General features: G+C 46.4%; 1 long non-coding RNA gene across 1 annotated transcript in view; it reads left to right on the top strand.

The window, feature by feature from the left end:
* Positions 1-17,071, top strand: part of LOC310714469 — a 165,033-nt gene that overhangs the window by 53,432 nt on the left and 94,530 nt on the right. The gene's annotated exons all lie outside the window — the stretch shown is intronic.

The following is a 17,071-nucleotide window of genomic DNA, read 5'->3' as shown; positions in this document are numbered from 1 at the left end:
CTTTGTTCCAGTTCAGCAGGTTTTCCCAAGGAAACAGGTGGGACAAAAGAAAAACCTCTCAGACCCTTGCCTAGAAATTGTGTGGAGGGGTCCTTACTCAGCCCAGGAATCGGGAGATACTGTTATTTGGGGGGGCATGAAAAACATTCCAGCTTGCAATTTGACCAAAAGCAGGACAGAAAGGAAAAACTAACTTGAAAAGATGCCGTATCTTCTAAGGAAGGATTCCCACCTCCCCACCCCTAAGCAGATTTTTAAAGCAAAGGCTTTCAAAGCAAAGGTTCAGCCACCAGCTGAACAAATGCAAGCAGGTTCACATTATTGAATATGGCATATACACAAGAGAGAAGAGCCAATGACAGTGGGGAAGCTGACTGTGCTAATCTGAGTCAGCAAGTTGAAATTCAGCTATGCAGAACCAATTCCATCCACCCAGCCAAAGTTTGCTGCTGCTGCTGCTGCTGCTACTGCTGCTGCTTCTTCTTCTTAATATTAATATTTATATTATATTATATTATATTATATTATATTATATTATATTATATTATATTATATTATATTATATTATATTATATTATATTATATTATATTATATTATATTATATTATATTATATTATATTATATTATTATTTTATTATTCTTATTGAAAACTAAACGTTTAGTTAACCATCTGCTGACTTTCAGCTGCCTGAGGTGGCCACCTTGAAGGTAAAGGTAAAGGGACCCCTGGCCATTAGGTCCAGTTGTGACCGACTCTGGGGTTGCGGCGCTCATCTTGCTTTACTGGCCAAGGGAGCAGGTGTACAGCTTCCGGGTCATGTGGCCAGTATGACTAAGCCGCTTCTGCCGAACCAGAGCAGTGCACGGAAACACTGTTTACCTTCCCGCTGGAGCGGTACCTATTTATCTACTTGCACTTTGACGTGCTTTCGAACTGCTAGGTTGGCAGGAGCAGTGACCAAGCAATGGGAGCTCACCCCGTCGCGGGGATTCGAACTGCCGACCTTCTGATCGGCAAGTCCTAGGCTCTGTGGTTTAACCCACAGCACCACCCGTGTCCCTTGCCCAATTGTAGGATCAGCCCATGGGCAGATTATTGCTCCATAGTCCTGCCCTGTTCTTTTCCATTTCCCATCGCTCACCCTCCTCTCTCAGCAGCTGAAGCAAGTAGCACTTTCGTTTCCCATCCGCACCCCGCAGCATATGAGACAATGATGAGCAATGGGGAGAACCAGACCAGAAAGCATAGCAGTTACCTTTCCTGCTGCACAGGAAACACTGAAGGTAAGAGTGCAACCGTGGGTTGGCAACCTGGCAATGCCAGCTACGTTCTTGTTCCCCTGGTGCTGCTTCTCCTTCAGAGTCTGTGCCAGTTCTGGACTGTTGGTCAAAGGGCAGCCCTGCAGTGTCTCAGCTCTTCACAATGCCCCTGCTACTAACATTGACAACTCAGCTCCTGTCCTTGTTTTTTATCCTGACACACTGGGGGGGAAATTAGCTTTCATGACTACTTCTCTCCATACCAGGAAAAGCTTCCTCTGTTCTCGGTGTATTGAGCAGAATTTGTAGGGATTCAGGGGAATGGAAATGTATTTTTTAGTTGTGTTTTTTTTCTGTTTCATAAGTTGTATTTTTAAGCCATTCACCACCCTGGGCTCCTGCGGAAGGATGAGAGAGATAGACAGATTTCCCCCTACATATATCCCCCTCACCCATCTGTTTTTCATTGATTTCCATCTCTTCCACCAGTCTGCAAAATCAGAACTGAGCCTGTCTGTTCCTTCCCTAGAGTGGTGGGACGTTTGCCGGGGACAATTAGCCGACACAGGAGGGAGTATGCAAGCACTCCTCCTCAACTCCTTCCCTCCCAAGGTCCTCTCCCCAATATTCTCTTATTCTTTTTTAGGATTTAATTGAGGATGGGACATAATAATAATAATAATAATAATAATAATAATAATAATAATAATTATTATTTATTTATTTATTTATTTATTTATTTATTTATTTATTTATTTATACCCCGCCCATCTGGCTGAGTTTCCCCAGCCACTCTGGGCAGCTTCCAATCAAGTGTTAAAAACAATACAGCATTAAATATTAAAAACTTCCCTAAAGAGGGCTGCCTTCAGATGTCTTTTAAAGAGAAGATAGCTGCTTATTTCCTTCACATCTGAAGGGAGGGCGTTCCACAGGGCGGGCGCCACTACCGAGAAGGCCCTCTGTCTGGTTCCCTGTAACCTCACTTCTCACAATGAGGGAACCGCCAGAAGGCCTTCGGTGCTGGACCTCAGTGTTCGGGCTGAACAATGGGGGTGGAGACGCTCCTTCAGGTAAACTGGACTGTGGCCGTTTAGGGCTTTAAAGGTCAGCACCAACACTTTGAATTGTGCTCGGAAACGTACTGGGAGCCAATGCAGATCTCTCAGGACCGGTGTTATGTGGTCCCGGCGGCCACTCCCAGTCACCAGTCTAGCTGCCACATTCTGGATTAATTGCAGTGTCCGGGTCACCTTCAAAGGTAGCCCCACGTAGAGCGCATTGCCCTAGTCCAAGCGGGAGATAACTAGAGCATGCACCACTCAGGCAAGACAGTCCACAGGCAGGTAGGGTCTCAGCCTGTGTACCAGGTGGAGCTGGTAGACAGCCGCCCTGGACACAGAATTAACCTGCACCTCCATGGACAGCTGTGAGTCCAAAATGACTCCCAGGCTGTGCACCTGGTCCTTCAGAGACACAGTTACCCCATTCAGGACCAGGGTATCCCCCGCACCCGCCCACACCATGTCCCCCAAAAACAATACTTCTGTCTCGTCAGGATTCAACCTCAATCTGTTAGCTGCCATCCACATCCACATACATGGCTGTATATACATGGCTTCTGGATTCCTAAGCTCTTATGACACTCGTTTGCCTAGATAATGTCTAGCTTGGCTCTAGTTCTAGAATTCTAGGGGAAACTGGATTGACTGCTGGTCTCCATCATGTCCCAGGAGGATGGAGATACAAAGATTGCTGTTTAATGTGGTCTAGGCTCTGCATGATGATGACCAGCCGGAGTGTGCATTACCCAAGCCCTGAGTGGGCCAGGGATCCACTCTGGGAACTGTACTCACCATATGAAAATGCTGTTTTATCCATGGCAGACACCTGGGAATTAGACACCAGACTTATTTGCCAATATGAACACTTTAACAGTTATGACGTTTATGGGAGCCTGGGTTAATGATTTTTTGTCTCACAAAGATGTCACCTAGCTGTCTTGTTACACAGGATGATAAGATTTAGAAGGCAAGGGCTTTAAACAGAGGTGTACTAACGCACCCTGGAAAAACAGCATTGGGGGTATATCTTTGATTTTGCCTTGAGTCAGTTGACTGTATATCTCTGCAACAGTGGGCGTGTTTGCTTTTAGAAGCTGCCAGCTTTAGGACATAGAATTAGAATGTCTTATTTCAGTACAGATGGGTGGCGCTGTGGGTTAAACCACAGAGCCTAGGACTTGCTGATCAGAAGGTTGGTGGTTCGAATCCCCACGACGGGGTGAGCTCCCGTTGCTCAGTCCCTGCTCCTTCCAAACTAGCAGTTCGAAAGCACATCAAAGTGCAAGTAGATAAATAGGTACCGCTCCGGCAGGAAGGTAAACGGTGTTTCCGTGTGCTGCTCTGGTTTGCCAGAAGCGGCTTAGTCATGCTGGCCACATGACCTGGAAGATGTACGCCGGCTCCCTCGGCCAATAAAACGAGATGAGCGCCACAACCCCAGAGTCGGTCACGACTGGACCTAATGGTCAGGGGTCCCTTTACCCTTTACCTATTTCAGTACAGAAGAGGGTGCCTGAACTCTTCGGGGGAAATCTCACTGCATTCAGCTTCTCCCTTCATTCCTCTATTACTACGGAAAAAGCACACCAGCAAAAATTCTTCCTTTCTTTTTTAATTCTCCCATTAAAAGGACAGGGTATCATTGCTGTAATCCTGTGTAAAGGGACTAGGAAGTAAATCCTATTGACGTCAGGTTCAAGCTGCAAAATTGCCAACCCTGCATAGAAACCCTGCCCTTTCCTCTTTAGATGATCAAAGTTCGGTCAGCACTCTAATTTTAAAAGCATCCATTGAAATATTTGAACTTGCCTGCACTGTCAACAATCCTGAGCTCAGGTCAAGTGTGCTAAACTCCCACTAATAGAAGTCAATGAGACTTTCGCTTGTGAAACTGAATTCTGTTTGACTTCCTTCTGCGTCTGATCCCAGTGAGTCCTTAACACTCAGAAATCTGAATTTAAAGGCACGCAGCCTGCACTGGCAGCTTTTTGAGAATGGAATGGGTGCCATCGTTTGAGCCCCCTAGTTTGAGCACACAACTCACCTCAGCCGTCTAGGGTAACAGAATCGTAGAATCATAGGGAAGGGACCCAGGGGTCATCTAGTCCAACCCCTGCAATGCAGGAATCTCACCCTTGAACTGGGAAGAGCATAAAGCATTTTATTAATTTTTCTGAATTAGAAACAGTTGCAACACTGGTTAATGCCTAGCTATAGACCGATGATTAAATGTTCTGTACAAGACTTTTTGGACTGGAAAAGTACAGTCCAAAAAGGTCAAAAGGAAAAGTTTCTCTCTGTGTTGATTTCATTTCACAATAACTAGAATAAGAAGTTCAAGAGGGAGATTCGTAATTACAAAAGAGGGAATGTATAGTGCCTGGGGAGGTCTCAGGTGGCTTGCCAGATAAAGGGGGGAAATGATGGTATGAATTCTGGAGTTATTAAATTGAAGGTGATTTTTTTGTTTTTAGTTTTTAGTTTTCAGGAATTTGAATTTTTCCCCCCCTTCCTATTTCTACAGTTCTTTCAGCTGCTGTGTGGACAGATGAAATAATGCAGGTTTGGGATAGGCTGAGAGAAGCTGGTCAAGTGAGCTCTATGGGGGCATTTTCACATCCAATTCGGTGAGGCATGGAAGGCTTGAAATAATTTGCTGTCTGTACTGGAGGCGTCCCACAAAGCACAGCAGCGGTGAGTGAAGCAGGGCCAGGAGCTATGGAAATTTGGTTGTGGCTGCCACATATAGTGAACTACAGGTGGAAGCCTTCTTAGCTTCCAGATTGAGTTCATCTACCCAACCATTGGAACTTTCCATGTAGGAAGTAGAAGAAAGCTTTGTAGCTTAGTCTGCTTGAGCAACAAGGTCTTTCTGAGCACACTGGTATGTTCCTGTATTTCCTCTGTGGTCCTGACTTCTGCCTTGCTCTGACAGGTCCAGCTCAATTCATTTTCCTTCCTGAGACAAAGGACAAGATGGCTCCTCCTGGTGCCGATTCCATGCACCAAAGCTGACTGGACTAGCAAATGAATCTTAATTCAGTACTGAAAAGAGGATGGTCTCTCCAGTAGTGTCCCTGAGCACAGCTTGCTAGTTTAGGGATATTATGACACACACAGCAGAGGGCAATGGCCTGGAAACTCAGGAGGAAATGGATGGTGGGGCTGTCCCATTGCTTCCCAACACCTGCTTCACTCTGCCTAATGGTAGGCCCTGACCTCTTTGGTTCCGACTCCTGGCTGGTTCCTTAATTCTGCATCCTGATGTGTCCCTCAGTCCTGTCTTCATGACCAATAACCTTTCACGTGACTCTTAATTCCCAGTTTCTGACTCATCTCAAACTGCTGCTTGTTGCCCAGCCTGTTCTATTTAGAATTGTTTTTTTCCTCAAATTTGGGTCTCCCCGGCGGTTGTTGGACTACAACTCCCATCATCCCTAGCTAGCAGGCCCAGTGGTCAGGGATGATGGAAATTGTAGTCCGACAACAACTGGGGGCCCAAGTTTGAGAAACACTGATTTAGAACAATGGCCTTTGGTGTTTATTTGATAGTACCACGGACAGCTCTATGCAAGATATAGACTGAAGCCTCTATAAGACCAGAGCTGAGATGTTGCTTCAGCAGCAATCAGCCTCCGACTGCACCTTAAGCAAGAGCAGCAGCTTTATCTCAGGTGCTATCTCTACCTTTGATGAGCGGAGCCTCATCATTTTGAAGGACCAAGCCTTCCTTTAGCAGCTGGAGTCCCCTGAGTCAGAAGAGGCGACTGAGATGTCCTCAGGCCTGGGAGGAACTTGCACCACAAGCTTATCTTACACAACATTTAGGGCTGAGGGCAATTCTATGACAAGAAGGAAAGATTCAATTCAATTCCCATGAAATACTGCTCTTCACAACCTACTGTTCATGCAGATATGGCAGGGATGAGGATCATCAGGTCTTTGGACCAAATATTGCCACTAATTGATGCTTTTGAATTATGGTGCTGGAAGAGACTCTTGAGAGTCCCATGGACTGCAAGAAGATCCAACCTCTCCATTCTGAAGGAAATCAGTCCTGAGGGCTCACTGGAAGGACAGATCATGAAACTGAGGCTCCAATACTTTGGCCACCTCATGAGAAGAGAAGACTCTCTGGAAAAGACCCTGAAGTTGGGAAAGATGGAGGGCACAAGGAGAAGGGGATGACAGAGGGTGAGATGGTTGGACAGTGTTCTCAAAGCTACCAGCATGAGTTTGACCAAACTGCGGGAGGCAGTGGAAGCCTGGAGTGCCTGGCGTGCTCTGGTCCATGGGGTCATGAAGAGTCGGACACGACTAAACAACAACAACAACCTGATCCTTAGAAATCTCTCTAGACCAAACACCTCTGCCCAAAGAAAAACGTCCTTTTCTGCCTAATTTTGCCTCTGGCCCTGCCCAGCACTAACCTGCCCAGCACTAATGCTTCCCTACCCTGACATTCAAAGACAAGCCAGGTCACTCCCCAGGCCACTGACCTTTAATGAAATAGCCTCCACTTCTCATTTTAATAATCCGGTTTTCTAAAAGTCTTGAGGGAATAGGCATCAGTCAGGGAAAGGTGGTGGCGGAATGAAATAAAACTTACAGCCTTTAAAAATAGGCACACACAAAATATTTTGCCACCTGCCGTGCCAGCAATTAGTATACATCTCGAAGACAGCAGCCATGTGGCAACCTGCTTCAGGTTGAGCACGCTGCTCGTGGATGCTCTGCCATGGAGCGGCGCTTTTGACGGGATTCCTAGGGAACACGATGAAATATTCATCAGCTCATATTTGTAAATGGCCTGGCAGCATACTGAGTAAATGACCTCCGATGAACATCCGCATTAAAATGGAATAGAAACCAGATGAAGCGAGGGAGCTACAAACAACCCGTGTGTTTTGTCGGCGCTGAAAAGCAGCAAACACAAAAACAGAAGGATTTGCCGGTGTGGAGCCACTGTCTTGGCACTGAGCTACAAACAAGGAGGACACCTGTTTACCTGGGAGAGGCTCACCGGCGGGGCTGCCAGTACTAGATTGCTCCTTAAGCATCTCCAGGAACACATGTGCCTAGCTGCGGCAAGGAGAGGGTCTTGTTTTATTCTCTGCACTAGACACACACGCCTCCAGGCTGCTTCACTATTGTGCAGCCCATTCGGTGGCTACTTATTGGCACCTGAAAGGAAGTCTGTGTGATGGACGAGCCAGAGTTGCACCTCCTCTCTTTCCTCCCTCCCTTTGGCACCTCTGTTGAAACTGAAATTGTGAGCTCTATAAGACAAGGATATAGACAACTTAGGAAGCGGCCTTATACTGTGAATCTGTCTAGTTCAGTATTGGTGACACCGATTGGCTTTCAGGGTTTCAGACCAAGATCCCCTCTGGTCCTACACAGAGATGCCAGGAATCAAAGCTGTGGCCTTCTGCATGCAAAACAGCTGCTCTGCTATAGCCCTTCCGAAGACAATAAAATGTTTTCATCACATCATGCTGAAAAGTGCCTTGTTTGTGTCAAGTTTGTTATTATAATAGTAATGAAAAGATGCAAGAGGTCCTATAAGATACAGGCTGTCTTTGCCTTACATGGGAAGAAGATACAGAACTAGGCATTCAGTTCTTTGCGTGGCGAGTTCCCGCCTCCCCCCTTGGAAAATAAAGACACAGGACACCAGTATTTTAGGTTAATGGGCAAAATAGGCCACTTATTGATTACAGGAATTGAACGGTATTGGCATAGGCATTGGTACTATCGACTAACCGGCTTCAGCCTGAATGCTTGAAGACTGGCAAGGGTTAACCGCCAGTATGGGGAGTCCTGCTGATGCACATCAACTGGGAGCTCCCCCGGGGTAACCGCTCGGGGGCGTGCCTTAGGCCCACACCTCCATAGGCTTAGGACAGGGCCACGCCCCCCGGAATCCTTTACCGGACTACCCTTCAATAGCAATGTCAGAGAGCCAAACCTAATGGGTGGGCGGGGTGGGAAAACCTGATCAGCTGGAGCGCAGAAAGAGGGAAATCCTCGGTCGCGCCGGCCCTAAATAGGCCAGGCCACGCCTCCTGGGCCAGCCAATTGGCTGGCCGGGGAGATGACGCGACCGAGGATTCCCCAGTCTCATGGGGGCTGTGAGTCAGACCCCGCGCACATGGGGAGGGCGTGAAGCCCACAACCCCACCTCATCTCCAGCTCGGAAGTGGCTTTCTAAAACAGGTCTGCAGTTCTGCAAGATCAGTTCTATAGCTTGCAATCTTTCCTATTTGGAAAGCCAGCTCTTTGAAGAATTGCTTCCTTTGGGACCCTCCCCACCCAAAAAGAACTATTACAGATACTCCTGGAATATCACATTTCCAAACACGAACCTGTCCAAGGATGCAGGTTGTGTAAGTAGGAACTTCCACATTTCCTTGGTTTTGTCTTCTGGGGCTGAGAAGAGAGATGGGTTTTCGCTTTCAAGTCATCATCACTATGCAGGCGGTGAAATTTTCAAGGAGGTTTCCAGTTCTGCAGTGCATCACTGCTGACGGTTAGGTACCCGTATAGGAATGTTCCACTCTCGAGGCTGTGCAGTGTGTACAAGACCATTTCAGAAACCTGCCAAAAAAGAAAGATGTTGGTATTCTGAGATAAGCAGAGGCATCTGGGTCCAGCTGGTTTCCCCTCTATCATTCCATATGTGTAGGCCTGAAATAAAAGTTTAAAATTAATTTCTCTGGCAACTTGCAGCAGGGTGAGATACTGTCACTAATCCAAACTGGAGACAGGCAAACACACACACACAGAGAGAGAGAGGGGGGGGGAGATGTATGTATGTATGTATGTATGTATGTATGTATGTACGTATGTTAAATGTTTCACATTGAGAAGATTTGTCTTCAGGTCAATACTATATTGTAGAATGAAGAGGTGGCTTGCAGAAATTAGAATGTAAACAGCACCATCTGGTGGTTAATGGAAGGGGGAACTGTCTGGAGCAAACACATTTCCACAAAAATTGCTTTTGAACACTCCATAGTGCCCTGCAGATGTTTTGGACTACAATTCCCATCATCCCTGGGCATTGGAAATGCTGGCTACAGCTGGTGGGAGTTGTCATCTACAACACCCAGAGGGTGTTGGCTATTCCCACTAACACAATGGGAACTTTGACCCCCTCCTCTCCATTGGGGTGCCCCATCTCCCCCATCCTACTAGTCTCTTAAGACTCACCCACTACCCATGCTGACTCCAATCTGCACCATGGCCCTTTTAAGCCCAGGCTCCTGCTTCTCTGCCTTCAGCTCCCAGTGGTACCCTGGTGGTTGACATCATCAGAGTATGCTGCAAGGGGCAGAGAGGCAGGATCTGTGTGGCTTGTTTCTGAAGCACCTATGTTGGAGAGTCCAGTCCAGGGGTCATCAAACTTTTTCAGCAGGGGGCTGGTCCACTGTCCCACAGACCATGTGGGGGGGCCAGACTATATTGGGGGTGTGTGTGAATGAATTCCTATGCCCCATAAATAACCCAGAGATGCATTTTAAATAAAAGGGCACATTCTACTCATATAAAAACACGCTGATTCCTGGACCGTCCACAGGCTGGATTGAGAAGGTGATTGGGCCGGATCTGGCCCCAGGGCCTTAGTTTGCCTACCCATGGTCCAGTCCACCATGCTGATGGCAGGTGAGCCTCAGGCACCATGTGGCTTCCAAGATCTGCTGCTGCGTTCACTCTTGTTCACCTCTTGTTCACGTCATGCTAAAGAGTGAGAGAGTTCTCACTCAGTGCTGGGGCCGTGCTGTGAGGGGTGGAGGGAAAACAAAGCCTTGAAATCAGGACGCCCTGATTTCAAGTCAGAAGCTGTGGTGGCTTTACCAATTACGGGACTGTGCTAGGAAAATCAGGACAGTTGTGGGGTATACCCCTCCCCAACCTCCAACCAGGCAGCCAAATGGCATTATCTCAGTTCAACACCGCACCTCACCCAGGCAAAAATACTTGAGGAGAGAGTGGAGCAGGACGTGCTATGGGGCTCTCCTTAGTGTGTGGCCTCCTCAGAGTCCCAGACCCCTGGCCCAGAGCCCTCGAGGGCTGCATTTGGCCCCAAAGGCCTGCGGTTCCCATCCTTGATTTAGATGGGAAAGAAGGGTAAACAAAAATTGCAGCTAGAGGATTTAAAAAATATGTGGGTCCCAAAATGCAGGTTCGGGGAGGCCCCGGATCTAGAAAGGGTTGAAGAGTAAGACATGCCTCTTTTCAGACAAGAATGTGCTAACATTACCAGCGAAAGCTTCCAGTGCGGATGTCTTTGAAAAACAAAGAACAAAAATGACAGAAGACACGATTTGCATTTGTACCATCATAGCGGCAAGTGCTGCTCTCAGCTTGAGCAGATCTGTGACAAACCGTACAACTGGAAGGTCAGTCAATCGCACGAGCCTCCGCCTCTGGGGCAACGGGGTTCCTGTGTTCCATTATAAGTGGCGACCCAAAGCAGGCACAGGTCACCGTTAAAAGCCACTGAAAATGGATGCTGAAATTCTGTTTCCTCTAGGCATAGTTGACCAAGCCAGGCTGCATTGCAAACCAGATTCCTGCCTCTTGCCTCTTCCTATGCAGCATAATCCTGCACATTTACCTCAGATTTTCTGTACAATTAGTGCATTGAATTTTGAAGTGCCATTGGTCAATTTAAAATTTAAAAAAATCATTTTGCTACTTGGGTAAGATTTCACACATGCACAACGAAGCTTTGTCTCAGTACCAATTTTAAATGCAGATCTATTTCCATTATTTTGTCATTGCTAGTGTGTGTGGTTTTTCTTCCCAAACTGCTAATTGTGGCAGCTTACTGTCTTAACAGCAGCACAGGCCTACTCAGAGGTGAATCCCATTGATTTCCATGGGGATTACAAGCCAAATATATGAATTCACGCATGGCGGTAAGAGGTCAGCAGAGAAAGAATGTGTAAAATTGACTTTGCAAGCTAACATCCAAATTGGACTCGCACGTAATTCTCAGCTGGAACTTTTTGTCAATATTAAATACAGCACATTCGCTGCCGGTGCCAGACACTCCTTCTCCATCACATTCCCTTGGATAATTGTTCTTGCTTTAACCAGACATTGCTATTGGTTTGCTTGATCAATTGTTTGATCAAACTAGACAGATCTATGGCCCTGCTATCCCTTTCCTGGGCCAACTTACGTGATCTGCACTGCAGCTCAGTTCTAGGTGGGCTGACTCTGAGCCTACCCACTTCGAACTGGAAGTAAAACAACACAAAGAGTGCAAACCTTGACTTGTGCTCACATGTGCCACTCTGTATATAGAATGAACTCCCAATTGTTGCTTTGCAAGCACTGATCCGCGCTGACAGTGAGCCCGACTGAGATCAGCTGCACTTACGAGTTCCCCATCGAGCGCCATGGGATCAGGGCTGTCAGTGAACCTCGCTTTGCCCACTTGGGTTCAAAATGCACCTGCAAACAGATTTCAAAGTGGCTCACCGTAACTGCTGACCCTCAACAGGTCCCTTTGATCTTTGAATGCTGCCATGGATCCCCTGGGTGGGTTAACCACCAATTGGGAACCACTAGTCTAATATCAAGTCATCACAAAATAGAATGCTGTGGAAGCAGTAGGTTGGGGGGAAAGGATAAGGTAGGCAGCATGAGAGAGATGTATCAAATGATTCATGGTTTACAATAAGTGGATGGGGAAGAAATTATAGCTCATAGAGCTAGAACTCAGTGCTATCCAATGCAGCTCAGTGTTTCAGGACATACAAAAGGAGGTACTTTTTCACACAGCTCATAGTTAAGTGATCGAATTCACCCCGGCAAGATGCTGCAATGGCCACTGTCAGGGGTTTAGGGACAGAGGCACAGGTGAGGGGGGAGACGGAGAGCGATGGGGAAGAATCCCAGGACAGTGAGGAAGAGGATGACAATGACTTGAGGTCTTCCATGAGTCTCTCAAGTGAATCGGAGGGTTCCCAGAAGGGGGCGCCCCTGGTCAAGCCAGGGGGGGTCACAGGGGGGACTTGCCAGGAGCAGGGAAGCAACAGGGAAACCCCGAGTGGGAGTGGGAGATCGGGGCCGGCTTCCCAGCAGGAACGGAGTGAAGAGGGTGGGGTTCCCGGTGTGACACACGGAGCAGAGCAGGAAGGAGACAGGGGAAGGAGATCGGGGCAGGACGTCCTGCCGGAAGGGGCGGAGAGTAGTACAGGGAGTAGTGTAGCTGTCAAGAGGAAGGTCAGGGGTAGCGAACGCGCGGCAAGTTCAAATGTGGAGGCGCGCGGAAATGCAGAGAGCCCGGAGGAGGAGCCTGGCCCCAAAGCACAAAGGAGGGGGGAGCAGGCATCTGAGGAATCCGCGTCAGGGGAAAGCAGGAGGGAAGGAACCCAGGGGGGCAGAAAGACCCTGCGGAAAAGGAAGGACAGGAAGAGGTGGACTAGCACAAGCCTCTTAAACTGGTGTAGAGGCGGGACCGATTCAGAGGGGACTTCAAATGTCTAAGGCTAAGAGACGCGGGGCTGCACGCCTCGGTTGTGGAACCAATAATGTACTGCAATAAACATCCTTGTATATAAGAAGAGCTTGGCGTTGGTCTTTTGTGAGCTGAGACCTGAGGCAGCCCCTGACAGCCACCAACTTTGGGTGGCTCTGAAAACCATCCTGGAGGATAAGGCTATCAACATCTTATCTAGAATCATAGAATAGAATCATAGAATCATAGAGTTGGACCACAATGTGTATATATTGCCACCCGTGTCAGAGACCTGCTAGGAATAACTGTCATGCAGTTCTACTCAATATTGATCCAGAGCAGATTCCAGCATATAGTTATCAGAGTAAAAACATAAACATGCTGCAGGATTACAAAAAAATAAACCAGAGGCAATTGTATTTCATCCAGCAGAGCTTTACTGCTGCAGAAGGCAAATGAGCATAATGGTCACAAATCCAATACAGCGGTACCTCGGTTTTCAATCTATTCCGGAAAGCCATTCAAGTTCTGAAATGTTCGAAAATGGAAAACTCAACAGCCGACAGCTAGGCCTCAGGATCTTGCACTCATAAGAAGTCGCATGGCATGTTCAACTTCTGAGGCGTGTTCAAAAACCAAAGCATTTACTTCCGGGTTTACAGTGTTTGTAAACTGAAATGTTTGTCAACAGAGGCATTCGAAAAGTGAGGTACCAGTGTACATTCAGGATTGGAACTGTCCATAAGAAATCCAGTTGCAGCAGACTTAAACTTACAATAAATTATAAGACGACTAAACCTTAACACTATAGCATGCTATGTACAGAACACCACACCAGAAGTAAAAAAGATAGAAAGAGAAAGTGAAACCCCGGCTCCTTCAGGCCTCTTATAATAGTCAGCATGACCTTGACAGAAGAGATAACAGAACCAGTTTAAGCCAGCTGTACTCAGCTTCTCGGAAGGAATGACCCAAACATCATGAACTTTCTGCTTGTTTCTTTCACACAGAGAAGCTTCCAGAACCCTCTTGAACTAATTAGAACAGGAAAGATCTCTACACATCAGATCAATACTTTCTGCACTTAGAAATGCAAACTGACAATAACAAGTGGAGAAAGTGTTGCTGCACTCAGGCCCTTCTCGTGGGCAACCTGAGTATTTAGAGTAAGTTCTTGTGCTGACCCCTTGAACGATTTCAAAGGAGGTTGAAGCACATGGTCCCATGTTCTGCCACTCAATAATATTCCCTTTCATTGTTGTTAGTTTTTTTAATAAAAAAACAACTTCTTGTGATCTGGTATAGTCCATTTCTCACATCATAGAACTATACTGGTGAAATATCCACAACAATGTAGTAGGGAAACCCTAGCCCCTCTCATATATTGGCTATGCAGACAACCACAGCATCCTTCTCCACAAGATTGAGAAGCCACAAGATTGAGAAGATTGAGAAGTGTAATGATTGCACGTAACTGAGGGTGGAGCCACTTACTACATTGCCACTTCCTTGTTTCCATGCATGCATCAGTCGCATGAAGAATGTCTTTAAAAGGAGACCAGGAAGAGGCTTTTTCCCCTGTAGTGAGATCCCTCCCTTCCTCACGCTGATAAAGTTCTCAAGAACGTGCTCCAGAGTAGTGTCCAGGGAGAAGTTGCTCCCATTGCCCTCTGGAAGCAATCATTTCTGCCTCACCCGAAGCTGACAATGCTCACTTGACAAATCAATATCAACACATCTTTTAAATTGGGATTTTTCACAGTATTGATGGACCTCGTGCTTGCTTTTTTTCTGAAGTCATTTGGGCTCTGGTGTGTCACTGCAGTAGGGGGAAATGAAATGTTTTTGAAGTTTAAAGTGAAATGATGATGATGATGACGACGACGGCTTTTGCTTTGCATACAGTGGCAACTTTTGATTATCCTTATAAGTTTTTCAGCACATAAGAATAACTCTCCTCTGGCCCTAGGATCCTTACACAGCATTACCACTGACGTTTTTCAAATCTGTGAATGTGTTTAAATGCAGTCAATTCATCGAATGAGAAGCTGCACTGTAGATCCACTCAAAAACATTAATTTTATTAATGCACATCTCTGCAGTATCCTCATTTCCATTAGTCTGCTAACACCTTGCTTGGCAAGTAGTTCTATCGAAATAAAATGGACCACTCAAGGCAAAACTACATACCCATTTTATGGGGATCCATTCCCAGACCCACTAGGTGTATAATTTTGCTCTTGTTAAAAAAAACAAACCACACAAATTAAACACATCAAAATATGCAATTCTTATGTAATACATTAAATTTAAGACAGCAGCATTAAAGACCTCCAAATCCAGACCGGGAAAATGAAACACAAGAGCAAAATCACCACCTTTAAAACTCCAGACAAGCTGCTTCTAGAAGGGTTGTCCCTAGTACTACCCAATCATTACTGTTCTGTTGATGTTCTACAAGGAGAAGTGGAATTGACTTTCCACACCTTCCCTTTGCGCTTCTGTGTGTCATCAACACCAGTGGGTATGACATAGCCTCTGCGTGGTTGAGAGCATTTAAAACTCAGCACTTATTCACTATAACCCAGGGCAGGGAAATTTTATGGTCCAGGATTTGGGTTTGGTTTTTAAATCAAGCTACTGCAAAACAAAATCTGACATCTGGTGGGGGGGCACATTATTCTCCTCCTTGAGTGGCTTGTCCACCCTGCACTCAGCTCTCAGCTGTGGTTTCTAGAAGCTGTCAGCATGAAACAGCAGCCACATCTTAGAAACGGCTCCAACTGGCTGGCTAAACCAAGTGAGGGAAGACGATGGGTCTCAAACTCTCAGTGAGTTAGGGACTTGCCCTGCATGCAAAGACAGGCTCTGGCAGATTGAGCAGACGAGACCAAGAGTGGTCAAGAAGACAGTTTCTACACGTGCAGGGGGAGGTGGGGCATGTCAGCCTGGGAAGGTAGCCCATCACGGAGAAGAATAACTCGAAGAAGAAGAAGAAGAAGAAGAAGAAGAAGAAGAAGAAGAAGAAGAAGAAGAAGAAGAAGAAGAAGAAGAAGAAGAAATTTATTTATACCCCGCCCTTCCCGGATCAAAAACCAGGCTCAGGGCAGCTAACAACAAATTTAAAACATTTAATCATAAAAGCAGCATAAAATACAGTATAAAAACATGAATAACAATAACAATAAAAAATCAATTAGAAAATCCCCAGGGCTAGCTGGCTGAATTGGTCCTACTTGGGCCAGCGAGGAGGCCAGGGGAGAATTAGTTGTGGGGTCTCAGAGCGGGTGATCTTCATAAAAGGGGAGGGGGAGGGAAGAGAAGGGAAATAAAAGATCAGGCTGAATTCAAATTAAAGGCCAGGTGGAATAGTTCTGTCTTACAGGTCTGACAGGAGGAGGTTAAATCCTGAACCCCCCCTTATCCTAAACCCCCGCTGCCTTGCAGGTTATCTTTAGGAGAAGAAAAGGCTAGGAGGTAAACCATATGCAAATCAGGAGTGGAGTCCCTAAGACAGTTGGATATCGCCTTGTATGGCTCCTTCTAGCAACTCCTGCAACGAAGCTGGTGCCAAACATATTGCTCTGCTTTCCTTTGGCAGACATCAGTGAGGCCAAGAGAGAGGTCTTGTTGTCTGGGCTGCCCAGGTCCTCCATACACACTGTCCAGGCTTGCACACCATGGAAGGTCACTTTGGTGCTGCTAATGCAATGGATTGACTTCACCCCCTGAAGTGCACTCCATTGTCTCTCAAGACAGACAGATGAGACTTCCAGGGCAAGCCATAGCTCAAACTGACACATGTAGTTCCTCTCTTCTCACCTCTTCTCATCCCCTGAACACCCGCAAGTTTATAATGCAAGTTATTATATTTTTTAAAAAAACAAAGCAAAACAATAGCAGAGAAGGGCTATTCCTATGTGCACATTCCTAACTGTGACATTTACCGGCTGGAGGAACACGAGGCTACATAAGGGATGAGACTACAGCCACATAACTTTTCTCAATTCAGACACAACCCACCATTAGTCTGGAAAAGAGAGCTCCGTGTTCACTCTCTAATAACAGGGATATTCAACCAAAGGTGCAGATCATCAGCTTCAAATTCACTCTTAAAAGCATTGCATCACACAGCAACTATCCCATTATATAACTGGAAAGTGCAGAGAGTCCTTTACTTAGAAGTAAGTCCTATTGAACTCAGTCAGTAGGTCTTATTTCTGAGTGGATTATGTATGAGATTGCACTGCAAAACTGGTTGGACTTTTG

The sequence above is a fragment of the Podarcis liolepis genome (genome assembly GCF_965112155.1).
Source record: "Podarcis liolepis genome assembly, chromosome: 8".
NCBI classification, from domain to species: Eukaryota; Metazoa; Chordata; class Lepidosauria; order Squamata; family Lacertidae; genus Podarcis; species Podarcis liolepis.
This window is presented reverse-complemented; position numbering and strand designations above follow the sequence as displayed.